Here is a 27,732-nt window from a genome sequence, read left to right as displayed (position 1 = left end):
GGATGTTACTAACCCACTCATCAGTACATCAAATGCGCAAACATAATCAAAACTTGTGATTCTTTTCTTGTTTTATCTATTTATTTAGGTAGATCTCGAGGACACCTTTGACCTTACACCTGTAAACAAGTCATTTGCTTAGTGCGCAGCACTGAAATTTGAAAAATAGTGGAGTACTGTCATAAAAATACTACACCGTGAAATATTGGCACAATCAACAACAGTCAATAATGCACAGTAATCTTTTTTTAGTTGAATTACCATTAAAACGTAGGTTGATGGTTCTGATGTAGCAAAATACTTTTGCCGTGCTGCTGTTATTTAGCGTACCTCATTCTCCCAGGGGAAGGCTTCAGTGTTGCTGCATTTAATGTGTTCCATTTAATGTGAAATAACTGGTGCTGGTACACTGCACTTTTTCCAAGTAGCAGGGCCAACACGACTAATTAGCCAAACAGACAGAAAAGCGGCCAATACATTAGGACAAAGGTGCAATTTTGTAGCTTGCACAGTTGTGCTGAGCCTGCAGGCTGATGAAGAGGTTGGCCAATTAAATACCTCGTATACGTCCAGACCTTGCAATCAGACCTTACGAGGTCTAAGTTAGATCCGCAGGACACAGTGGAATCCTGGAAGGGGTGCGCTGCACTGCAGCAGCGTTCCAATCTGCATGTCCCAGATAGTGGATGGCTCAACATCAGTGCACTCCCTAACCTTTTCAGTATTCCTCGCTGCGCCGTGTCCCAGCGAAAAACCTTTGAACTCGCTCTACTTCCACAGTCTGCACGTCCCATGTGAGAGACCTGTTTTGCGTGTGCCGAAAGACTGATTCTCTGGCACTCATTGTTCGAGAATGTCGGATGGAAACCTATTCCTTTCTGCTACTGGGAGGTTAAACAAGCAAAAATGTCGCGATATGCGGCCCACACAATCCGAATTCACACAGTGCAGACCCCTTTCTGGTTACTTTCTTCCATTCCTTATTATGATAATTGCCTTATATAACAATAATCCAAGATTATATCTGAGCTTTTCACCATTCACAATCCCCAGTAGAGAACAGGTGCCACCGTACCATCCCATACTGACACTGACTGAAGAAAACTGCATATGGCTTTTCAGCTCCATGTATCACGTACATGCAGTCCATCTGACTGACACCTAAAGAGGTGATGTGGACGGTTAAATAAGTAGTCCTGGTGGACGGTCAGTATCCTGGTTAATATATCAACAGATGATACTTGTTTTTCTCTTACATTTTTCTCAAGATTCTTGTTGTGCCTGGAGACTGTCTGGCATAAGCAAATGTGCTCTGTCTTATGCTCATAGATACAGTGGTATGTAAAACTGAAAAAAGCAAGAGTGATCTGTAGTCTTGAGATTTTTTTGGCTGTTTCCTTTTGGCTGAACAAGACTTTTTTTCCCCTTTCTTCTGCTGAGGCTGGAGAGTCTTCACCCATGTGTCTATTTCTGATTCCATTCATGGTTTCTCATTATATGTCTTCCATCGTGCATTGTTGAAGACAAAAACACGTAATTTTGCTGTTAAATCAAATGAATAATTGATAAGCCCTGCAAAAAAATGTCTTTCTTAATTCTACAAGGTGAGTCAAACAGTTTGTATATGCCAGTTTACCTATGCCATACATTACCTTGAGTTTGAACCTGGGTCTTTGGGTTCATAAGAGAGTTTGGTACCCACTAGACTAATAGAACCGACCCCACCACACCGTACTATGACAACTGATTACAGTAGCATGTAAAACATTCATGAAAGTAAAGAGAGACTCTCAACAATGAGATTAATCAAAAACTCTTTGAAATGAAATATGTTTCCCCTATTAGCCTCAAAAAGGGTGTGTCCATGTAATAGCATGATTTTGCAGTGAATTCACTCACTCACTTTAACTTTAACTACTTAATCCTACTCAGGGTCACGGCTACCAGAGCCCATCCATGCCTTAGCCCAAAGGAAATCCACTCAACATGGGGAGAGCCTGAAAACTCCACATACATAAAGTTTGAGCAGGGATTCGAACTGTGCAGCCCACAGCTAAATCTTTCATTTTTAATTTTCCTTTCTGTCTACACAGCGGCCACATTTGGTCGATGTGTCATTGGACGACCAATGAACTGAAGACACAGAGCGTGGCACACCCACTGTTTCCACAAGTCAGTAACAACGTCTCAGCAGAAAATATAAAAAAAAAAAGTTTCCCCCGATTCCACACTAGGCTTGTGCCTCTAAACAGCAGGATACAGTAGTCTGAAGGGGGAGAAGAACTAAGCACCCCATCACCTCGCAGAGAGATGTTGTTTTCTCAGAAGTGTGTGGGTGGAGAGAATGAACTCGGTCGAAACAAGCGTCCAGCTGCCCACTATGAATATTAATGCAGCCATAAAATCCATAGCTTTTGGGTATGTCCTCCCCGGTAGGCATGTTTCTGCATTATGGATTTTTAAAAATAGCCACATAAAAGCTTCACGTTCTGTTTGATTAATATAGTGGAGGAAATCATATTAGAAGCGCCACTTCAGATTTTCCTTCATACTGTATCCATGTGGACAATCGGCAAATTTTAAAATGATAAACCTGACATTTGATGCATATGTTATTAATCCCCTTGTTCGTTAATTTGATAAAATTCCAGTGTGCCACTCCTCAAGCTGATATTCAGAAACGAATACAGAAAAAAAATGAAAGAAAAGCGAATGAAAAATATCAGAGTGATGATATTTTAATAAGAAGTGGATATATTACATTTTGTGACAGTGGGCGGCGAAAGTGATGAGGCAGCGATATGCATTTCTGCACAGCGTCACCCCTTTCCATTTCCTCACGGCACGTCTGAGGCTTTGGTGGCGGCTGATATCCACGGTCTCTCTCGTCCCCCGCCCGGCTTCTCCACGAACATCTCCACTTGATTGCGCAGACAAATTTCCACGTTTGTGTCTCCAGGAATGGCATCACAGAGGAAAGATCATACCACAAATTCAATCAGCCTCATTTATTCTCAGCAAGCATAACATTAAGTGGACAATGTCAAGCGAGACTCGGCTCTTTACAAACACTTATTAAGGAAAAACGCAGGATGTACAGTATGAGCCAGAAATCCACCTAATTACATGTCAGGTTGAATTCTGGGATCTTCTGGGAGGTTTACTTTGATGATATGTTCAGCCTTGTATATTTAAAACAGACCCTCGTTCTCGAAACCCCACACACCGCGCAGGGTGCCGAGTGCACACTAGGAACACGTGTAAATATATTTCCTTGCCTTCACATCCCCCACCGAAGAAATATTGTTTAATCAATCTCCTCAACAACTTTGGCCATCTCAGCAGGTTCCCGCTCCTCTCCCTTCGCTTGACGGCGCACTGGCAGCTGCTTATCCCATAACTTCACAGTCGACAATTCCGCGTGGGTCAGAGGTTCACCACTCGCATGGTAGGAAGAGATGGATGCTGCATCGACATGAAGGATTGTCAGGGCTGGCAACTTTGAGGAATTTGCAGCTATTCTGACAATTTTGTAAAGCGGAAAGCGTGAATTGTAACTAATGTTCATGACTGTACACACAGTAACCATGTTAAATGATGCGCCCAAACCAAATGCATGATTATGTGTGCTTGTAGCCGTGACGACAGAGTTCAGCTGGAGAGCGCGAGATGGGACGTAGTAGCATCAGTGAGATGCTACTAGTCCATGTGTACACGGACCCGCAGACCTTATGAGACACGATGAAGCTCTCGAGCACTCCGCAGACAAGTCATCAGCGGAAGAAGGCGTCAGTTTAAAAGGACTGAGACAAATGGCCAGAAAGAAATATAAATTCTTATAGCTTACCAGAGTGCATAAAACATGCCATTAATCAGGCTGGTCACACAGACAGCCTCCAGATTGCATATTTCTGATGTGTGGAACGGGGTGTGGTGCTAAACTGCGAAATTATTCATATCCCCCCTGACTGATTAGTAACCCATTGCAATAACATGAACAACAAAAGATCATAATGATGTAACAAATAATTATTTGTTGTAACGCATAAAGCGGTTATTCATGGTAAAGCAGAATGCTGTGCAGAACTCGCAAGTCCCCAGTCCTGCCTAAAGACATCCAGTCTGAGACTTTTCCCATGGGGCCAAAATAATGGCACCCACTTTCGTCGGAGGCAAAACACGTTAGTCTCTGAAATTGTGGCCTGATTGAAATTTAGGTGCTGGGTTTTGGAAATGCCTTTTTCCTTGCGCAGAGGCCGTTTCCTTCTGAAATTGTGGGCGGTAAATATGGTTAGGGCGCTGTGCCTGCAGAGCTGCAGCCCCTCTCTGTATAATGTTGCCGTGAGTTATTGTGGCGATCCATACAGACTTATGAACCCCTCCGCCTTCAACGGATGTGCAGAATGATGCATGGTCACGCAGAGGAGAGGAAAGACTACAAGCGTGCAACAAATGCGGCACTAACACTAAAATTAAGTGAAAGGCCCAATTCTGAGTAATTTCAGATGGTGGAACTCAGTAGGGAGCAGCTCAAAACATCAGGAAAGGTCGGTCATCATTTAACTTCCTTTGAAATATTGTATATGGATCCATATGAGGCTTCCGCATGGAACCACATGGCTGTTAGAACATACTTTGAAGATGCCACCCACTAAGAAGGTGTAACATCAACAAAAGTAGCCAAGGTGGCCACCAGGCTCATGCTAGGTGGTAGACCTGTTGAGGGGTGCTGACTAATAACGTCCCACCAAAGGTGCAACAGTGTGACAGCTAAGTCATGGTGGCATAGCTGACTAGTATAGGGTGGTAGTAGCCTAGTGGGTAACACATTCGTCTATGAAGCAGAAGACCCAGGTTCAAATCCCACATTGTCCCTGAGCAAGACACTTAACCCTAAGTTGCTCCAGGGGGGACTACTGATCGTAAGTCGCTCAGGATACGAGCATCTGATAAATGCCATAAATGTAAATGTAGTCACCAAAGATGTTACATGAACCCTGAAAACATGGGACACATTGTTTCCTGGACATTTGTGACATGCTCAATTGTTCCCCACCACAACATTCTCCAGCAGGTCTTAGCAGGTCTTAGTGGGACGCTGTTGACGTTTGTATCATGCACCATTGGTCCATGAGTGGCATTCTGAATGAAGCATGACCCTTCAGAAATGTTCCCTGAATTTGATCCTCTGGGTAACATCTAATCTCGCACATCTGATTTGGTGCTTCAGGGTCATCTGTACAAGGGGACAACATAATGTGACAATTGAGACATTTATGTGACTTTCCAGATTCCCTGTCTTCTTTGCTACCCAGCCTGCCCTACATGGACAGGATTGTATGTGAGTGTTTGTGTCCATAAGTGAGACAAATTTAGCATATTTAGCATAACAATTATTAGTAATAATATGATGTCTAATGTTCCCACAACATCCCGCAACGATGTCCTCAGACCGTACCGAAGTTGTCCCTGAAGTGATCTAGAACATCTGGATGTTCAGAGAAGTCCTTCAGAGACGTCCTTTAGGGGACATCAAGGTGATGTTGATTAGTTTACTGGGTACCCATTACATGTTTTTACACTTGCAATTTCAACATTGCCTAGTAATCAAAATGCTAATTTCTGTGGCCATGAACAGCTGTCACAATGACATCTGGCTTTATGTCGGGTTCGATCATTAGTTATGCCATAATGCCGGATGATTAGCATAATTTATTGTCGTCCCTGCAAACTTACAGAGGAAGCACAACTACTGAACCTTTTGATGAGTATTTGCCTCAGCAAGGCAGCGGTATCAGTGTGGCGATGTTTTAAATTTGCATGCTAATAGGCAGACAGGGGTGCACCCCCTAATCCCCTTACACAGCTGGTCCGGCCCGGCAGAATGCGCCCAGGTTCTGGGTCTCCAGGATCCAAACGGGAACGCTCCTGTGAAGCTGCATGCCGTCTAAAGTCATTATCAAAAAGTGTATGTTGTCCAAAGCCGCGGCACGTTAATCTAACTGGGACTGTTGTGCAGCATCTCGCAAAAAACAGGCCTTTGTCGAGGAGCGTCACATCGGCCATGCGTCACATCACCGGGACACAGATGGCTGTTGGCATAGGTCAGCCACACCGAGGAATCAATGAACTGCAGCCGTCCTGGGGTCCTTTTTTTTTTCCTGGGCACTGGGCTTCCGCAATTACGCCTTTGCATGTCATTATGAGCGGAATAATTATCTCAAACGCCGTGCTGCGCACAGTCACTCTTGCAGTTGTTCAGACGCGCACTCCAGACAAGGAGAAGTGCCCCCACCTAAATCAACTGAAGCCCGGCAGTGTTTTGTTCCTCAGCTGCTTGTCATTCAATTACCAGCGGGCTTGTTTCGAATGCTGGAGCCGTTTCAGGGTTTACGCCGCGGAGCTGTGGCTAATAAGCTTAAATGGATGTCTATACTTGCCTATTAATGCTATGGCAACCTATGGATTTATACTCTGAATTAGCAATTCAATTTTGTCCTCCTGCCTTTTCTGATAAGAAGGACGCCAAAAACGGTACAGAAGTTGACGTGTGATTTGACAATTTCTCGGTAATGCAAACCTTTGCAGAAACCTAACCCAGCCAAAGCAGACAAAATGTGGCTCGAGTCACGGGAGCAATAACAGGATGGGACATGTTCATTTTGGGGAAAATATGCTTCATTTGTTTTGTGTAAAGAGTAACGTGATGGTCTCTGACAGGTTATTCATAGTGCCCTGGGATTCCCATTAGGAAAACACAGACATATCCAGGAGAGATTTAAGAAGTACTATGAAAGCAGAAATTGGTTTGGCCCAATGAGAAGAGGTCCCCCACTTTTTCCAGAGTAGACCGTACCCAGACAGTGGACACCTTCATACTCGACAAAGAAAATTTGAATGGTTGTGAAGATTTTAGCTGAAATTCTGTGCATGAACCCCACAATTAATTTAGAATTCATAATGTACAAACATCATGATGATATTACTTATGATTATGCTGATATGTATACTCAAGTTGGACCTGCAGGGAATAAGCTGTCCACAGCTGAATCTTGGAGCCTCAGTCGGTGTCTATAGGAAATAACACCTCCAGGGTCCTCAGACTGAGCACAGGTTCCACAACAGTAGTGGGGCTCATCACCAACAATGTCTTCCTACAGAGAGGAGAAAAAACAACCTGACTCTCAATGCCACCAAGAGATGGTTGTCAACTTCAGGAAGAAACCCACCCCACTGCACATCGATGGACCTGCTGTTGAGACCTTCAGCAGCATGAAGTTGCTGGGTGTGCACATGACAGACGACCTCTCCTGGAGCCTCAACACCACGTCCACCACCAAGAAATCCCAGCAACGTCTGCACTTCCTCAGGAAGCTGAAGATGGCCAACCTCCCTCCTCCCATCCTCACATCGTTCTACCAGGGGACCGTTGAGAGTGTTCTCTGATGCTACATCACTGTCTGGTATGGGAACTGCACTGCCGCCGAGCAGAAGGCCCTGCAGTGGATAGTGAAGACAGCAGCGCGAATCATCGAGGTTCCCAGCTCTACAACAAACACCTCATCTGTCGAGCTCGGAACGTAATGAAGGTCTCTCACCACCCCTCACATGCCCTGTTCTCCTTCCTACCGTCTGGCAGATGGTTACACAGCATCAGAACTTCTTCCCCTATGCATTCAGAGCTCTCAATGCACAGCCATCACTTGGTCCAGCCTTATGCACTTGATCGTTGCACATCTCAACTCATTTCGCACATCTCTGCTCTTTGGGCACATTTTGTACGTTTGTCTTGTCTTGCCCAGTTATGTCCTGTTCGACCTGTTCATTGTCCTATAGAGAAAATGCCGTACAGTATTTAAGCTTTAGTTTTAGTTAGTATAGTTTAGTTTAGTGTGGATAAACAGTACATATATATTTTTTTCTTTTATGATTGCACTATGGGTGTGTCTGAGTGAAACATTATTTCAATACACGGCATACTGTTGTACTGACAATAAACAATAAATCTTGAATCTTGAATATGCAAAGGGTAGTAGAAACATTCACCAACATTCTGAATAGTATTTAGATTACATTACCATGTTGAAATAGAAAAATAAAGTTTATTGTACTTAATACTTGTGTATTCAGTTTTTAGACAGTTCTTTGCCCGACCCAGGAGAGAGCCCATGATTTAAATATAATGGGACCTCCTGGCCATAACCAGATACATTCAAAAACTGTACATGCAAGCAGGAACAACAAACAACCAACACATGGAAGGTTTTTTGGACAATATGTTGTAGATTGGATTATCACTGGAGGACGTCATAATCACTGGTGTATTTGCCTCACAATTGAATAACAGAAGAAAAACAACTCTTCGGGGATCAGAACCATGGACAGCTCATCTTTGTTATTCAGCATACTGAATGAAAAAGGGCACAGGAATGGGTCACAGAGTCCCTTGCAGGGTTAAGGGGTTTAAAATCCTCCCCGAGTAGATTGATCAACAAGCAATTTCACTTGGAAATGTAAAGATTGATTTTTTCGCCCGGCCACCTGTGTTAGGTTGTAGACATAACTGAACAGAGGTTCCAAACTTTCAGGAGCTCAATCAATGTGTCGCCTCACCTGCATTACTGCTTCATACAGAATCACGATAAATAAATACCACGTCTGAGTGGAATGGATTTGAGATTAGCTGGTTGAGCGGGTAGGCCGATCTGGATTTGCTGGTTAGAGCCAATGCGGTCGGGCCAACCCAGCTTCACAGGTATATATTCCTCTACATCGTAGACTGTGCCAATTTTACACCTTTTCGTTGTTCACTCGGGGCAGGATTTGGTCTGAAACCTTCATTCTTCTGTTCAGGGGATGTATTTTGACATGGCATATTGCTATAACTGTTTGGTCTGCAACTTACACTGCCATGGTTTCAGGTTTGACTGAACACTGCTGCTTTTGTTGTGGTTGGCCGTGAAACCTTTTCTCTGTGAAAAAGAAAAGGTTGTGTAGTCAGCAATAGCTCCTCATAGCACAAACACAAAGTGCAAACAGAAAAAAAAGTGTGTGCCTTACTAAAAGACCATCCTCACTGTGAAGTGTGGAGGTGGTATAATGATGCTGTTGGGTTGCTTTTCATCAGCAGCTTCCGGGCTTCTTATTAGAACGAGAGCAGAAAGGAATGGAGCAAAAGCTCTCCATTCAGCAAGACAATGTGCCTCAGCGCATAGCCTAGGTGGCTGTGCAAAAAGGTAAATGTCCTGTGGTGTCTAGGGACTGTGGGAGTTTTAGCAATTTTTAATGAATCGAGAGTGATTAGAATAGGAATACTTGACAAAAACTGTTCGCAATATATAAGATGTGGCCTCGATTTCATTTCAAATCTCATCTCAATTTCATCCTTTGTACTTGTCAACCAGTCCCCCACAAATGCTCTAAGCTTCCTTGTTTAAAGTCTCTAACAATAGCCTGTTTCCAATAATAGCAAGCTGGCATGTTCTATTAAAATTGTGGCCCTCAAATTTCCAAAAATAACAGTGTAGGTTTGTCCGGGCACATAATTGGAAGCTGACACGTAAAAAAAAGTCAAGATGTTACATACTGAGGTCCAGGCCATTATAACATGTCACCACATCTACAGCAAATGAAAGATGAAATATGAACACAAGTTAGGAAACAAGTCAGGAAAAATAAAAAAATCAATGAGTAAGTATGTGTAGTCACCACTTGGCCATTGATGTGCATCACCTGCATTGCAGTATCTGCTTTCCTAACTCCCCCTCTCTCTCTGTTTCTCTCTCTCCACCTTTACTTTTTTTTCCTTCCTCTCTATCTATTCTGTCTCTCTCAGTTTGGGAGATAAGGCTGGTCCCTTAGTGATCAGGTCGAAAGAGAAATTAGAAGTGAAATCGGATGCCGAGGATAGCGAGGAGAGAGAGAGCCAGAGAGAGAGAGAGACAAAAGGCTTCCCCCTGGACCAAAACCTTTAAATGGCTGTGAGCTCGAAACAGTGGAGAGCCGACATGCCACCTAACCCACTGCGTGCGGCATTCACCAGGAGCTCAGACCCGCAAACAAAAGGCACTGGAAAGAATACAGTCAAACGAGAAGTGGGGGGGGGGGGGTTCCACTAAAATATGCCATTAGCAGTAACGATCCATAAACAATGGCCGCCGTAGGAACACTTCTGTTCACTGAGCTCCGTGCAACCTTCATTTCAACCTTCAGTTCGCCAAAGCCTTTCAGTCCAGTCGAGGCAACCAGTTCTCAACCCCTCCTGGATATCTATCATTCAATCGATGCATAAATTGATCAATGTAAGCATCTTACCATGGCTTAAAAAGTTACAGATTGTTTGCTTCGGCAATCCAGTACCAAACACTCCTTTTAAAGGTTTCTGCTAGATCCTGTTTTCGGTGTATTGCCATTGACATTGCAAAAAGCATATTTATTAAAAATGTAATCACTTGTTATAAATTGGGCAGAGAAAGAGAGTTTAAAAAAATGGCTAAATAAAATATTTTATATTTATTTGACTGAAAATGTTGAATGATCTTCAGACTCTACAACCAGAAGATCTACAGATCATGTTTTTTGAACGTGCACATTATTTATTTTAATAAATAATAGCAAAATACAATTGAAAAGGTGCATTCAGGTTCATTTTCTTGCTTTCATTGAATTTAAATTATTTAAATTGTGTTAAAAACTGCGTCTTACCTAATCACCATTCACCTATGTTCAAATAAGGTCATTTTGTATACAAGAAAATTGTTTTAAATTGGGGGCTGTGTTGTATTCAGAGTCTTCTTATATTCAGGTCAACATGGTAGTTATGAATCTCGACTGTAACCATCACATGCTGCCCTATTTCAGATGAAAATTAATGGTGTAGTGGCATAACCATGTCTAATAAAGCCCTTCTGGACTAGAATAAAACCCGCCCTTTTGTTTTCCTCCCACCTCGGACACTGTGACTGTCACCTCTCCATCTGCGCCCCTGTATGTGGCAGCCATTTCATTATCACATTATCGGAGCTGGCGCGTGCAGAAAAAAGTTTTACGGCCGGCCCGGCTTGCACTAATTACACGGCCGGCTCTGCGAAAGAGGAGGCCGTAAAAAGCCCACGCTCGGACTGACAACTGGCCCGAAGCTGGGCCGAAGTCAATTTATTCCTCGGGAGGATTTCGGAGAGAGTCTCTCAGCACCTCCACGTCCGCCCCAAACATGACTGACCTTCGCGTTGTTTACGGTTCGCTGGCCTCTTATTTTCGGCACTCTTGGATAATTGTCTCTCTCGCCAGGCTTTGGCTGGTCATAAACATGCCCCCTGTGGCAACGCGAGCGGCAATTAGCGCCGACGATGATGCGGATTACGGCACACATAGGGCCAGAAAAAAAGCGGGGAGCAGCACTGTGGCTGAAAATTATCAAAAAAAAAAAAGGGACGCGCGCTCCGCAGACAGCAGGAGCATTGATGGCGCATTATTTACGCCCGTGCACTCATTCAGCGATTGCAGTTGTCACATCACATTAGCCTTAAAGCGCCGCGCCGCGGAATATAATGAGATTATCACAATGGAGCGAGAGTCACAGCCATAATGGGACAATAGAGCGACGCTCAGGTGAGCTAATCGGCATCGGGGTGAATGCGACGGCAGTGATTCAAAGTCAGGGTTTGGTGGATTATCACCTACGAGGGGGGCTTCTCCTTTCAACGTCTTGTTTCTCTTTTAATTTATATATGCGCTTTTTCACACCTACCTAATCAGCTCCGTCCACTCAAGGAGTGGCCTTCACAGGGCCTCAGAAGGTGCCCTGTGGTATCTGGCTCAAAAACATCACTAGCAGGTCATTTTAATGCTATGTGTTGTGAGATGGAGCATCCATGGACCAGGTTCGATTGTGGCCCGTTTGTCAGATCCTAAATTGAATTGAGAACAGGAGATTTTCATGAACTTCTTGTTGTGTAGCCCAACCAATGCTTAATTTTTGCAGTGTGACAGGTCACATTATCCTGCAGAAAGAGTCAGCTAACATCAGGTAATAGCTTTTCCAAGAAGGAACATATGTGGTGTTCAACAATTTTGAGGAGGGTGGCCAATATCCAGATTAATAGCAAGACCCTACACTGAAAAAGTGAACGCTGCGTTAAATTTTTTTTAAAAATTGTGAGTAATCTGTCACATGTAATATATTAGCATTGATGTAATGTAAATAAACAGGTTACACTAGGTTTGATTGGTTTATTTACATTATAGCAATGCTAAAATATTTACAATAGTTAAAAATATTAGTTTGCTCTTTGCTCATTTTTGCTTATGAGTAAATTGCTTATTTTTTACTTTACTATAATGCTACCGACAACAGGTTTGTTTAGTTTGTTACAGCAATGCTATACTAAGTAGGTGTGACTTTTTGTGAACTGCCTCAGCTGGCTTTTTCCCCACGGTAAAATTAGATAAATTTACCCACAAGGTCTACAGAAAAGCTTGATTTACCACACGTGTTTTTTTTTTTCCACATGTGTTTGATTCCTACCATATTCTGAATTGGCCTTTGTGCTAAATTCTGTGATCACACACACTGTCTGTGCCTATGAAGAACTGGAGTTGTTTCTCAAAAACCTGTCCCTGATCAAAATAAGTGAGGTTTAATAAATGAATGAACTCCACTCTGCTCTGTTAACAAAGAGTAATGACTGTACTGTGGCTTGTATCATCATGCCTTATACAATCAGCGACAGTCTTGGTCCTCAGACCGTATCAATAGACAAGCATTCACACGGAAAGTGATCCAATTCATGTTCCATAAAAATGTCCCTGACCAGAGTAAATCGCCTTTAAAAATGCTTGTAAGGATAAAGTCCATTCAACTGGATTAGCAAAGTTAATCACACTGGTGCCAAGTGCAGCAATTCATAGTAAGTGCTGTTCAGTAGTGCCAAGAATAAAGAAATAAATAGGAAAATCAGCAAAAAACATGACCTTTAATGATGCTTGCATATGTGATGTGTTGAAGGGTAAAGTCATGGGAACGAGAAAGCAGCCTGTGTTAGAGATCTTAATCATCGTGCTTCTACTGTTTAAAACCTTGTTTTCTTTTTAATGTGATGAAATAAAATGGTGCAACATTGATTATACTGGTGAGTTTGACTCAGAGGCACGTGCATTTTATCCAGCGAGTTTTCAGCTTTGAAAAAGATGACGTTTTTGATGTTCGTTCAGATGTTTCCCGTTCTTTTCAATCCCACGGAGGATCCAAAGGGAGATCTAAATTTGGTGCTGAATTCATTACTGTTGAGTTAAACACATCATCTGACTGGATTTCGCAAGACCCGATTAGCCAGAGTCGAGCTGGTCCGAAGGTGACATTCTGCGCTACGAGTCAAAGGTGGGGCTCAGAAATCATTGCACAGAACGCGAGCGTGATAACTGAAAGAAAGGCTTTTGTGAAAGCAAGTTGTATCTGAACATATACCATTTCGTCCAAAGGAAAGGTCACGCATATCAGTCTCCTTTGTTGTTAAGATAAATGAAGAAGTGTGTGGCTGTGAAAGGTCAAAAATCATCACAGAGGCGTCTGTTTTCCAGCAGAAACAGTCACAGTGATCTCCGTGTAAGGGGCTCCTCTAAGAATTCACGTTCACATGCACGGCCAGCGCCTCTGGCCTTTAATTAATGAATTTCAAAATGGGGCTCTTATGAGAATGAACAGGTGTCAACCGGGAGCAAAATCATTATTATTTTGAATTAGCCAAATTAGCAAGACTTGCGCATTGTCACATTGCATTCATTCATTTATTCGTCTTAATACAGTCCCAGACTGGTGCTTTCCAGACTTGTAGCATGCTTTAAACTTTTAAACAGCACTATTACCAGGAGATGTCAGCTTGGGTATTTGAATGTTGCACATTTTAAATTGGAAATTGTGCGCATTAAGCCATATGACGTCACTGTCTTTTTTTTGCAGGGTAAATTGGAGCAAGCTCTAAATCTGTCTGACACAGGTCATTCCGCAGTCCTGCTGGCAGCGGTGCAACTTGTCCCCTAGCCACCAGATGAATTATGCATAAGGAATCCCAAGACATCAGTTAAAAGCTCCATCAATATCAGCCTGGCCTGGCCAACAACAGTGATGCGCTGCCCTTTAATGCAACCTTTAAAAGGTAAAGTCCCCCGATACAGAGGCCGTTGTAGCTTAGCCACTTTATTAAAACAAACGATTTGCCAGTGTCTGGGTATTCATTCATATTTTGAATTCAATGATGGGACCATTACCAAAAATGTATTTTTGGTACTTTATATCTAATGCTAAATACAGGCAACAATTGATTAGAACAGAACAGATTAGAACAGCACAGCACAGAAGTTTAGAGAATTTGTTGCTATACATCCTTTAGACATTGTACATGATACCACTACAATAGAATAGAATAGATTTAAGGTGAAAGTGAAGTGATTGTCATTGTGAAACACTGTAGCACAGCAGATGGTGACACCACAACATGTGTCCTCTGCTTTTAACCATCACCCTGAGTGAACAGTGGGCGGCCATGACAGGCGCCTGGGGAGCAGCGTGTGGGGACGGTGCTTTGCTCAGCGGCACCTTGGCGGATCGCGATTCAAACCGGCAACCTTCAGATTACGGGGCCGCTTCCTTAACCGCTAGGCCTCCACTGCCCCATTTATTGACATTGGTGTCCTCAAACAATATAGTTATATAATATATACTAATATATTATACTAATATAATATAATATAATATAACCCAACAGAATACAACAGAATTTCATAGAGTATCTGGTTTAGATTAAATAGAAAATATACAAATGCAATAAAACAGTTTTGCCTTAACTGAGTGTGTTTGTAACCTGTGTAATTCATGAAATTATTGTTTTTTTTTTTGTACAATAACAGCACCGAAGCCCTTTTGTTGGAAACAGTAATCTACTAGAGCAATCAAGATAAATGTTCCAACATGTTCCAGGCCTGAAGATAGATGTTATTTTAAAAAGCAAAATGGGAAAAGACGTTTTCCACAAAAACCCAGTCAGGGTGCATTTGTTTAGTCGTGAATACCCATCATGCCATTTCACCCTTCAGACCTCTCATCTCAATTCCTTTTTTCCTTCTGACAGGTACCGAGGTACGTCTGCCCCACATGTGGGAGAGAGTCACATCTCAAACTGTTTCCAGTCAAAACCCATTATGCTTCATCCACGTTATCTGTGCACTATTGTGACATTCTTGCACTCAAATGGAGCAAATCCATCACCTGCCGCAGCGGTTTGCTGATGGCCTGTGTCCTGGGAGGGCTATTCACCAAGAGTGTCTATATTTAAGCAGCATGAGGTAAATATTCACTGAATTTTTTTTACTTCCTTTCCCATTCACTGCGAGTTCAGTGAAGGGAACGTCTTCACTACAAGAAGGCTGTCAGAACAAATGGGAGGCAAGTGGCTGGAGCCTTCCGCCCCGGAGACGGGGAGCCGCCCCCCGAGAGGCAGACGACTCGGAGGAGCAGGACGTTCAAGCATGGCCGAGACCCCTTCTCAGTGTTACTCCTAAGGTAGAAAATGTGTGGCAAAAGTTTGCTGGTGCAATGTTTTTGGTTGGCCTGAGTCGGCTCGTGCAATAGAGGTAGCTTTCTGAGACCTGTTCAGGCTATTAAACGATGCTTGAGTAGGGTAGGTTTTTCGAAATTAGTAGTCAGTAGAGTCATATTTGGCACCATCTACTTATATAGCTTTTTTTTTTTCTGTTTATACCTTATAACGTAAGATGACGCTAGTTCTAAGGGTCGCCTATGAACCAGAAGACCCAGGTTCAAATCCCACTTACTACCATTGTGTCCCTGAGAAAGACACTTAAACCTGAGTGTCTCCAGGGGGGGACAGTCCCTGTAACTACTGATTGTAAGTCGCTCTGGATAAGGGTGTCTGATAAATGCATTAAATGTTAAATGTAGCTCTTCTTTTTGTCTTTTATTATGGTCACTACAGTATTTGTACAGTTTCAAATGTTGTTCATTCCAGCGGTTTAAGATATAGAGTATTCGTGCAAGCAAACAGCATGGTTTATTGCGACGTGTATTCTTAGTTTTGCACTGTGCACTGTCCATGCATCCATCAGGCTATTTTGGCCATGTACTAGCCTTATATCACTTTAATCTATTCTCTTGATGGTAATCAGCAATTAGAGTCCGAAGAGAACAAAACAAAGCCTTGAGGCGGACAAATTTTAAATGAGGCACTCAAGTACATCGAGCAATCGATTCAGACCAAATAATGAATGTCCAAAATATGAAAAGAAAAAACAATAACAATCATAAAAAAAAGAAAGGAACTCAAAAAACCTGGAACCAGGACCCAAACTGGCACATGCTTTGCTGTTACATAACTGATGGCTTCTGTCCAACATGGAGAGGTCAAATTGTGATTTTTTTTTTTTCCTTCAGGAAAAATACATATTGTGCACTTTATAACATTGCCAAAGTCTTCACAGATCATTTAAATTACCCAGAGGCAACAAGGAACCTATAACAACACTCCGGCACGGTCCATTTTCCTTCTCACACTGGTAAATGTTTCCCTTTCTTTTTCTCCCGAATCCCACAGCCGTCTCATTGTGTCGGGATGGGGGGGGGGGGGGGGGGTAAAATACAGCAATCATATTCATACTGAGGGAAATAATGAGAACGTTTAGCTTTGTTACCTCAATCGCCTCCTCGTCTCAGCAGCGACGGCAGGATGCGGTGAAGAGGTTCTCTCCACGCTGAAAGGCGGTAATGCACTACGGTGGTTTAATACCTGGCGAGTGCTGACACACCAAAGAAGCCGAGAGCATCACTCACACGACGAGCCGACACATCTCCAAAAGAAAGAAAAGAAGTTTCTCAAGCCCGTGCAAGGCTGGAGACTCTTTTTCTTGCTCCTCTGGAGCTGTTTCATTGGCACCAAGAAAATTAGAGACAATTATTACCGGAAGGTTCCTTTCTTTCCGCCAGTGAAACCATCAACAGTCATTACACATAAATTGGCAAATGTGGATGGGGGGAAAAAAAGTGAAAAATGCAGTTTAATAACACCGTAATGAAAGCAGCATTACAGCTTTTTTTGGATGCACTCGCAATTGTGCAATTAATGGAACTGTTCTCAATGGCAGCCTCAAGTAGAAAGATTATTCTCATTTAAAGGAAAGCAGACGTCTGAAATTCCGTCCTTTATTCTTCCCTCTGTGTGGGAGATAAAGCATGTGGGTATTTTTAATTTTTTTTTTTTGGGGGGGGGTGGGGTATTTGTAGGCTGCTGGGAGATGGGAAGCCTGGCAGGCAGACAGGCAGGCTGAGGCGTCGTCCGTTTGAAAGTTGGAGCCGGAAAGTTGAATGCGCGAGGCGCCATTATCTCCTAATTACAAAAGATAGAGCGGAGCTTAGCCGAGCTCGAGCCGGAGAACACCTGCCAGCAGCCGGAGCCCCCAGACTCCGCCGCACGCTGGGAAAAAAAAAAGGCGGAATGCTAACCATGGGATTACACCGGCTGGAACCACCCATTCCATTCCCAGCAGCCGTCCTGCGGGAAAATTCTTTTTCCAAAAAAGGAGAAAGAAACGAAAGGAGGCGAGAGGGATGCCACTCAATAATCCCATTTATATTTCATGGACCACTCGGGTAGCTGTGTACAAGTGCGCGGTTATTACGGTGCCAATTGATTGATATTGTAACACCTGCTTGTACAAAAGCGGCAGCGTGCAACCGAGCAGGGCTCTTTTCTTTTGTTGGCGGACTCGTACGGTATGATGCAGGCGGTCGATATCGGCGCGCCTACCTGCATCAGCCATGCACCCGGAGGGGAGCAAGGCGGAACCGCCGATGCCACCGGGCCCCTGCAGCAGGGCGGATGAAAGCGGGCACCTTTTTAAAAAGAGGAGAGGGGCGAGAGAGGCGAGCCTGCACCGCGTGGCAGATCGGGCCCTCCGGCCCCTCGTCCGCCGCGCATCTCCTGGTGCGCCTCGTTCGGTCCTGGCCCCGGGATGCATGACTTTCCAAACGTTCGGCTGCTCAGAACGCAGCCCCGTAGCCAAATCACACGCGGCGAACCGTGACAGGTTGACGAGACGGGCCGAATTTTCCGAGCCGGTGAAACGAATGGGAATTTTTTTTTCCAACCGACGGGGCCGAAAACAAACGCCTGCCTGACCGATGTGGCTCTTCCTGAAAGGGGAATTCGGTGTGACAGCTGGTCACTGCCTGCACCAGTCCCAGGTGGCCCGTGTGACACATCCTCCACGGGCACAACAGGACCCCCATATTCACATTCCCCTCATGAGTGTTCGGGGGTCCTGGCGGTAACCCCGTGGGCGCGCTGCCCTCCGCGACGCTGCTTGAGAGGCAGGTAATCAGAGGAGCGAATCTTTATCAATATCCAGTTCCACAAACTCGGAGCGTTTCAGATTTCACATGATCTGTAAGCGATTCCACGCTCTGCCGTTCTTTGACTGCTTTCCATCTTCTTTTTTTTTCTTCCTTCATTGCAGGGTTGCGAGTTGAAATCCTGCCATCTAGCGGCTCGTACGACACGCGCTTCCACCGAGCCGGAAATGAATAAATAACCCTGCTGCCTGGCTTTTCATATATTGATATCTTAATCCAGTTTAATCCCTTAAACCTCAAATCTATTTCGTCAAACACAAACACTCCGGCTACGGTAATGGGGCCAGTACGACGGAGGCGGCTACAATGATCCTAAAGTGATGCCACCTGAAGTTTCTGGCTATAAATAGTGGCACGTCTCTGCGGGGCTTTGCGATTCAGGTGCAGAGACAGTCGCCTGCGGTGTTATTCTCACAGCCCTCTTGCCTTTCCCACGTGCCAGTGAGCAATTTCTCCGGCTCGTCTTTCTTTGTCTCTGCTTCTGGTTCAGAAGGAGTGTGGGGAAGTGGGGAAGCAAACCGCACGCTGTGTCCGCGCCGGAGGAGGATGTTAATTTAAAAGCTAATATATGGTGGCACTCCCAGGCCTCCACCTGCCTGTGATTTAGTTTGTGCAAATGCGCGGTGACGGGCCTCTCCATCATCACACCTCTGCGACTGAGGCTGCGGCGCGATGCTCAGTTCTCAATCCCAACGTTGCCGCTGCACAGGCCAGGAGGCCACGTCTCTGCTTTCTATTTCCTCTGTCCCATCCTCATTCATCCCGGGTAATCGGAACCTTCCGGGCTGTTCAGGTTTTGTCTAAATTTCATTTTGAGATTTGGCTTCGGTGTCTTCATAGAAACTTCCACGTTGACGAAGTAGAGAGGGCCACCTTTTATGCTTCAGTCAAACTGTCCATGAACTCATCAAAGGTCTCCAACTCATTCTTCATGTAGTCAGTCATTTGGCATTGGAGTTTTCATGCCTCTGATTGCACTTGCCGTAATTTTTGGGTTCTGAATCATCCGTCCAACAATAGACTGCCTGAAAAAAAAAGAATTTTTTGAGTCTTGTTCAAGGTTTCTCCTTGTTCATACACTAATCACACAATCCATTTTTAACCCATTTTACTTGTATTGAGGAGGACTGCGCTGGCACCTTTTTGTGACAAGCTGTTGCTTGTATGACCACAGGGCAGAATTTTTACCTGCATGCGCCTGTTCACCGAAATGATAAAAAGACATCAGCCTCCCCCACAGTGAGGAATTTAAAAAAAATAAGATTACATATTTTCTAAATATTTAACCTCACCCAAGATGATTACTCAACTTCTTTTCAAATCTGTATCAGCAACGTTTAATCTACAAAGCCTTCTAATACTTTTTGTGACATATTTTCACTATCACAATGAATGCAAGAGCAGTATTCCAGTGCACGTCAGAGGAGATTAGACTGAGAAAGCTTTACATTTTCCCAACAGATGATTTAAAAATTTTTTTTGCCTTAAACGTTGTTATAACATTTTTGGAGAGATTGAAACTGTGCATCTTTTCCTCCTCAAAATAAAACTATTACCTCAAATCAAGATTGCTGCACTTTAGCTCGGGGACCAAGATAATTGTATTAAGGGAGTAGAACATCTGATCAAGGTAATTAAACAATGCTAATTACAGTTCTTAATCAAACAGCTAATTATGCAGACCCTTGCTGGTTGAAGCTAACTCAGAATTATGTGCCGCAGCACTTTGAAGCTGGGGTGGGATGACTGGTAATAAGATTTCCAGAAGGTTTCAGAACGCCGCTGCATTTAATATTTCAGACGTCAAAGAAATAAAGATGAAGGGGGGCAAAGATGAAGTGCAGACGTTCAATTCAGTTCATTCATTCTACTCATCTGTTTGCTCGGTTCGTTTCAGTTATGTGTGATGCACCTGGTGGTGGAACCAATCTTCTGGGAATTCATGGCAGTGCTTTATTGTAGGTGTCAGTAAGCATCTTTTTTTGTAAACTTCAGCCTGTTAACTTAATTCAACTACACTTATCAGACACTGAATGAGTGCAGTTGTCTAGTCTTTTTTTATTGTCTTGTTGTGGAGTTCATACAATTAATCAGTCATTATATTGATAATCATATCTGTAGGCCTATGAATTACAGTAATGTAGCATGGTTATTGTCACTTTCTAGTTGAACATTTTAGGATTTTTTTTATTTATCCAAGCAGGCAAAAAAAAGAACAGATGAAGCATATACTTCTACTTCCTTCTGTCTGTCGCACAACTGTGCACAATGCACATGCCTGCATAGTCAATTTTTTGTTGCGAGTCACGTTTTTGGCAAATGTAATATGGGTAGTACCGCAGCCAGACAGCTCCATCTAGTGGTGCTTCCTTATATGTTACATTCAAAACACGAGAGGTTCTACTTGTTTCAATCTAAAATAAAATAAATATATTGATAATCGCTTGCCCAAAGTTTAGGCACTGAGATCAAGCCTTAATGTGCAAATACAAATGTACGACTCTCCAGAAAATGTACATGACTGTCAGGATTGCCTGCAGCTGGGCTCCACACCGGAACCCAATCCTGACGCCCCATAAATGCCGGAAGTTTCCGCCCGTTCGGGGTCGCTGGCATTTTCGTGAACTCGCTGCACGAACTTGACCTAGTTTTGTTTTCATGTGTTTTGAGTTCTGGCAATCGCCACACGCCTACGGGTTTGTTTAAGTTCTTTATTTACGTTAAACTGTTTTCGGCCACCGCGCCATTGTTTCTTTGAGTTTATTGTTTATTTGTTGTAGAATAAAAACCCCTCCCCAGTATGTCAGACCTCTGCGCTTCCTTCCCTCGTAAGTCCGTAGACGTGACAGAATGCCAGCGACCCACCCAAAAGCGCAGAGGTGGAAAGCAGAGGAGAAGAAACGCCGCGAAGGACGCAGCCCGGCGCGGCGAACGCGGACGCCAGGGGAGAGACGCGCCGCCCGTTCTGGTGGAGCGTTTTCTCCCCGAGAAGCCGTGGTACGCGGCGCCGCGTGATGACGTCACCCCCGGGAAACTCCGCGAAACCCGGAAGCGACAACGTCGGCGGGTGAGTGGGCGGAGCGAGGACGTTGGCGTCGGCAGCAGCGAGGAAGTGACGTGGGAAGCGAGCGCAGAAGATGCGACCCCCACGATCTTCGGCATGTCGAGCCAAGAACTCTGCGCTCTGCTGGCAAGGCTCCCTGTGGACTGGGACGACACGGACGACGAGGACGAGAGCACGGGAGACGAGAGTTGGGCTCCGCCCATCGCGCCAGTCTGCGATCGTCGCAAGGTCCGTGGGGACCCACGTCACTTCCAGGGGGGTGAGAAGCGGCAACAACAACGGCGGCGTTCCTCCAGCGAGGAGGTGGGCAGCCTCCAGCCCGAATGGCCAGAGTACTGCCCATGGGAGCTTATCGCGCCATGGGTCCAGGATGTCCGCAGGGTGGACGACCCTCGGAGTCACCGGTGGGAGGACACGGATGACTAAAGCGATGATGACGTGGATTTTCGGTGGGCGGTCGGTGCCGGGATGGCTCCGCCCAGCGTGCGCGTCCGAGATCATCGCGGCGTCCGTGATGACCCATGTGACTTCCGGGGGTACGAGGTGGACACGGACGACGACCAGGATGACGCCGTTTGGGCAGTCGGTGCCGGGATGGCTCCGCCCATCGCGCCCATCCAGGATCGTCACGAGGTCCGTGGAAACCCACGTCCCTCCCAGCAGTGTGAGGAAAGCTGGTGGAAGAGGGCGACGGGAGGTCGCCAGCCAGCAACTGCGCTGCCGGGACTGCCTCGCAGGGAATCCTCCATTCCTGCTCCAGTCGACGACCCGCCTTCCCTCTGCCCGGACGTTCCCCAGCGAAATGGCAGCGCAGCACCAGCGCCCACACCTGCTGGAGAAGACGTCCACCCCCCTCCACACCACACACCTACCACCATCTCCAGCGACGTGCCCAGCCCCGTGTGGGACAGCCCAATTGTCCCGGGACCCTTCAGTGGGGCAGCAGACACTGATAAGACCACCACCATCCTCTCGTGTCTGCTTGGGTCAGCATGGGGCTGGAGCGCAGCCCTCTGGCAGCAGGGAGAGACAGACAGCAGTTTTCGGGACTTCCAGCAGAGACTGAGGGCGGAGTTTGATCGGCCAGAGCCTGAGCCAGGGATCGAACTCTGCCCCTCCACCACATCCAGCGCCAGTCAGGATCCGGGGCAAGAAGACCAAGCACTGGCGGGCGACGAGAAGGTCGCGCCTCCCGAGATCCTGGCTGTGCCCCCTGAGGAGGTCCCGGAGTGCTCAGAGAGGGAACTAGACGACCCTCTCTTCTGTCTGTCTCTGTCTGTGTGTGTGTGTGTGGCATATGTGTCCGTATGTCGCCCCCACTTCCCCTCTTTGTGTCCACCAGATGGTGACCCAGCAGCAGAGCCGAACCCCAGGGAGGGAGTTCCCAACCTGACTGCACCGGTCCAAGGCGAGGTGGACGAGCCCCAAGGTACCCCTAAGTCCAGCCGGGGGGGGTGCTCCCCCAAATAATTTTTTGGGGGGGTGCAGTTCGGGTTGGGGACTCCTCCTGAGGGGAGGGGAGGTGGGGAAGCGATGGAGCTGGGTCCTCCGGTAGCCAGTGAGGAGGGCGGGCCAGGCATGGGCCTGCGTCTGCCTCCAGAGGGGTGGAGCGCCATAAAGCCCCCGGGTAGGCATGAGGACCCAGCTGGGACAGACAGGAAGAGGGCCTGCTTGTCCCAACGGACGCAGAAGGGGCTAGCCGGATGGTCTGGCAATGCCCCCCCCTTGGCACCAGGGCCGTGCAGCGAGAGGGGCTGCATAGTCCCAGAAGGCACCAGCCTGGGGTGCCTGGAACAGTCGCCGGAGGCTCTGGGACAATCTCCCTGCGCGGTGCAGGGGGGTGACACAAGATGTGTCAGAGGGGACATGTGGAGACAGGGCCCACACGTACCCAGATGGATCGGCCCTGATTATTGTGTGCAGGTACGGGAGTCCGGGGCCGCCATGCGGGACCACGCCGGGGAGCCAGGCCGAGGGTCCGGGGCCGCCATGCGGGACCACGCCGGGGAGCCAGGCCGAGGGTCCGGGGCCGCCATGCGGGACCACGCCGGGGAGCCAGGCCGAGGGTCCGGGGCCGCCAAGCGGGACCACGCCGGGGAGCCAGCCCGAGGGACCGGGGCCGCCACGCCTGACCACGCCGGGGAGCCAGCCCGAGGGACCGGGGCCGCCACGCCTGACCACGCCGGGGAGCCAGCCCGAGGGACCGGGGCCGCCACGCCTGACCACGCCGGGGAGCCAGCCCGAGGGACCGGGTCCTCCAAGGGGAGGATACAGCAGGGCAGGAGCCCTGTGGTTGCCGCCGTCCGCCCCGCCGCCTCCACTGATGGTACTGTTGGGGCTCCGAGGACGTAGCCCTTGGAGGGGGGGCTCTGTCAGGATTGCCTGCAGCTGGGCTCCACACCGGAACCCAATCCTGACGCCCCATAAATGCCGGAAGTTTCCGCCCGTTCGGGGTCGCTGGCATTTTCGTGAACTCGCTGCACGAACTTGACCTAGTTTTGTTTTCATGTGTTTTGAGTTCTGGCAATCGCCACACGCCTACGGGTTTGTTTAAGTTCTTTATTTACGTTAAACTGTTTTCGGCCACCGCGCCATTGTTTCTTTGAGTTTATTGTTTATTTGTTGTAGAATAAAAACCCCTCCCCAGTATGTCAGACCTCTGCGCTTCCTTCCCTCGTAAGTCCGTAGACGTGACAATGACAACTGGATTCAGTAGATTATTAATAGACTTTAAACAGTTAGGTTAAACTTTAGGACTAGAAGCAATATTTTCCATGTTTATATGTTTTTAGAGAATGCTGAAACTGAAGATGCAGCATTTGCCTTTTGTTGGAGATAATCAGAAACATGCACATGTTTACACACACACACACACACACAGTTAGTAATGAACAAGAGATGCACTTATTCACTTCATGCCGTCATTTCATTTTATTTAATTCCAGTAATCAGACATTATTTAACCACTCAAGCAATTTGAAGAGCTGTTCTCAATGAGCTGCAAATGACATAAAACTTTCAATTAAGCTGTGACTGCAGAAGAGGAAATGTCAGAGAAATCAGAACAGGACACACACTGTGGGGCTCTAATTGGTCGAGATCGTGTTGATATTGTGTGATGCTCACCCCTCCCTGCATGTCCATTATTACATCATTGCAACATTGCTAAAGGTCCATTAGGACCTAGGTATGGAAAGGCCATTACTTGCTTTTGCTAAAACTAATTAATGAATGAGGATAATTGGTGAGATGAACACTGTGTGAGTATCAGTAATACACCATTATACCTTTTTATATGTGTGAAAAGGTCACCATGTTGTTGGGGTGGGACTGTTTCAGTTGTATGATACAACCTGGGATGGTAACAAAGACAAATAAATAAGAAAGGGGACGTGAATGATCTTTTTTATACCTGAAGACTTCGTCCTAGGTGTATGACTAGTGTCTTAAGATGAAACTGTAGTTAAAAATACTGAAGTGATTAGCACTTGTCATCAACTTCACGGAAGCATTGCGATGTAGGCGTTAACTGTAGTCTGATCCTTGTCTGGTTTGAAGAGAAATGTAAAATGACTTTCATATATATATAATGTCTTGCTGTGCCCAATGCTTGTACAGAGATGGATTTATGCCTTTATTAATGCTTAGCAAGAGGCAAGGTGGCCCACCTGCACTGTTTAGCTGGTTATGCTGTTTGGCCATCTGTTCCCGTCGTACATTCAGCAAATCCTCGTAATGTACTTCATTAAGCTCCACCGACAATGACAAATTGCATGCAGCCATGATAAATAATATCATATGAGTGGCCGAAACACACAGGTAAAAAAAAAAAAAAAACTGCAAATAATTTATAGGCTAAGGATACGTGGCCCCGTTGTGGGCATTACAGAATGGACGTGCAACAAAACTGCAGCTGATCAACTCATTTCCCACATTTCATCCTCTTCCATCATCCACCCCCCAAAGGACTACCTGGAGGAGAGCAGCGCAGCTTTCCGCTAGCTTACATTTGCAATTGCGAAGGTTTTTTTGGGGGGGGAAATCTGGCTCAGAGTCAAAGTAGTGTCAGGCAGGTCAGTGGGCGACCGTGGCTAGTGGCGGCCCGCCTGCCGAGAGGAGTGACAATTTGCCCGCGCCTCATCCGTCACCCTCCCGGGTGAAAGATGAGCCGGCGCGGGGTGCTAGCAGATTGCTGGAAGGCGTCCAGATTAATTATAAGACGTCTGAAAATACAGAGGACCGACTTGCCCGCATGCATTTTTTCCCCCCTCCCTGACAGGAATGCCATCGCTCGGAGCGTTTGGCACGGACATCCATCCGAGGATCTCAAGCAACGGGGCTGCTGCGAGATTTATGGAGGATAATTTCAGGCCCTACCTGGTGAATCAGTAAACAACATTGATCAGTCTTCTTTTTTTTCTTTTTTTTTTTTTGCCTGTACAAATGGCTAACGTTGCAAAATATGACAGACTGTTAGCATCAAGGGGAAGGATGGAAAAATAATGGGGAGCACATCTTGGAACAAAATTGGGATAGGTAGATTTTTAAGCATTAAGGGGGAGATTTTTCAGCGAGAAATTGTGCTGAGGCCATACGGGGGAAAGTGGGTATCTGGGCGTCATGTGTGGAGGAAACGGCAGCTGTCAAAAATATATTTCCCTGCATCCAACGATCTGCCTGTAATGGCTTATGGGGGACGGTGAGGGATTGCGATCGGCTTTAATTTGAATTTCTTCGTAAATGACAGGTTTCGCAGAAAATTGAAACACGCCACGCAGCTCGAACATGCGGAGGCACCAGCATGTGGTCTTAGAAATTCATGGAGGACAAATGAAACACAACTGATGTGAGCATTGGAAAAATCAGGCCCTGCAGGAAAAAAAAACCAGGCCCATCACAGGGAATACTGATCAAGAGAAGCAGCTGGCGAGGCTCGCAGATGAGAACGGACACATTTGTTGAGAGAGGGAGACGAGGACTCTGCAAAATGGTTCTGGAGAGTTACTATTTCTCCTTAAATCTGAGAAAACATGAATGGTTGTCTGAAATTCTAATTCCGTGTGACCCCATCGCTGTGTTCAATTTCCGACGTCAAGAAAGCATACGTGGAATGAGAAATGAAATGTTACAATACGGTTCCATCTCCTGTTCGGAAATATTTAATAACCAACATATTTCATCACGATAATCAACCATAATATTTGCATACATACAAATATTGTATGTGAGTGTCTATATGATTTAAAAACTGTGAAGGTTCAAATGTTGTAAGAAAAACGCATGTCATGTTTTACACCCACATGAAAGTGTTTTAACTTTAAACTTCAATATATTGATACTTGAATCACCAGCATATTGATGCTGCGTCAGCAGAGGAGTGATTACGATATATTGCCATATTGATTTTTATACATTTTAACCCACCCACTAATATAGGGGGAAAACGTTGCATTTTAAAATCCAGCTCTCAAATCGAAGTGACCCAGGCACTCTCGATACATGTTGCTTAAAAATAGTCTTGAGGGTTTTGTAACTATAAGTCACATGCATATTAAACGTGCATTAATGAAGGTAAGTGGTATGCTGGGGCATGAGTCAGATGGAATGAAAAGGGCTCAAGGCTACAAGGCTGTGGCTTTATTAAGGGACCGTAAATAAGGATGGAGCTCAATAATGGAGATTCCTTGGTCCCAGTAGTGCACTGCACGACAACCACTGTTTCCATATAACCTCCCACATTCATCTGCTCCATGGCAAATTGGCTGCCACCAGGGCTGGCTTGGATCATCCCGGTGAAAATGAAGACTGAGCCGCCATGGACGAGCCTGTCAATTTGGCTCCAATATCTTGGGACGTGTCGGTCCCCAGCTCTGCCCGGTCCAATGCTCCATACGATTAAAGTAATCTCAGGCGACACTGGGCAAGGGGAAATTGTTAAGCGGCATTCTGTCAGGAAATAAAAGTGTTTTTTTTTTTTTTTTATTACTGCTATATAAAAAATTAAACCCCTCCTCCAGCGGGGCAAGATTGAGAAACCAGCAACATTTATTAAGCCGATGGAAGCTGAACATATTAGCCGCAAAAAAAATCAAATAAATAAACGGAGGGGTTTGTTTATTAGAGTGCTTGTTCGGTTCAGCGTACCTGTCGGGAGAATTTCCATTTTATCCAAATGAATGTTCCCCTGACACCTCCAAGCCGGTGTCTTCATCATTTTACTCTCCTCTTAAAAGCTTTACGTCTATTCGTA

General features: G+C 45.7%; 1 protein-coding gene across 1 annotated transcript in view; it reads right to left on the bottom strand.

Moving 5' to 3' along the window:
* Positions 1-2,879, bottom strand: part of thsd7ba (thrombospondin, type I, domain containing 7Ba) — a 148,353-nt gene extending 145,474 nt beyond the window's left edge. The window contains exon 1 of the mRNA XM_028991648.1: positions 2,762-2,879. The gene's annotated coding sequence lies outside the window, so the exon portion shown is untranslated. The remainder of the gene's footprint in view (positions 1-2,761) is intronic.
* Between the last annotated feature and the right edge of the window lie 24,853 nt (positions 2,880-27,732).

The sequence above is a fragment of the Denticeps clupeoides genome, chromosome 9 (assembly GCF_900700375.1).
Source record: "Denticeps clupeoides chromosome 9, fDenClu1.1, whole genome shotgun sequence".
Taxonomy (NCBI): domain Eukaryota; kingdom Metazoa; phylum Chordata; class Actinopteri; order Clupeiformes; family Denticipitidae; genus Denticeps; species Denticeps clupeoides.
Note: the sequence above shows the minus strand (reverse complement) of the source record. Positions and strands in the feature narration are given on the sequence as shown.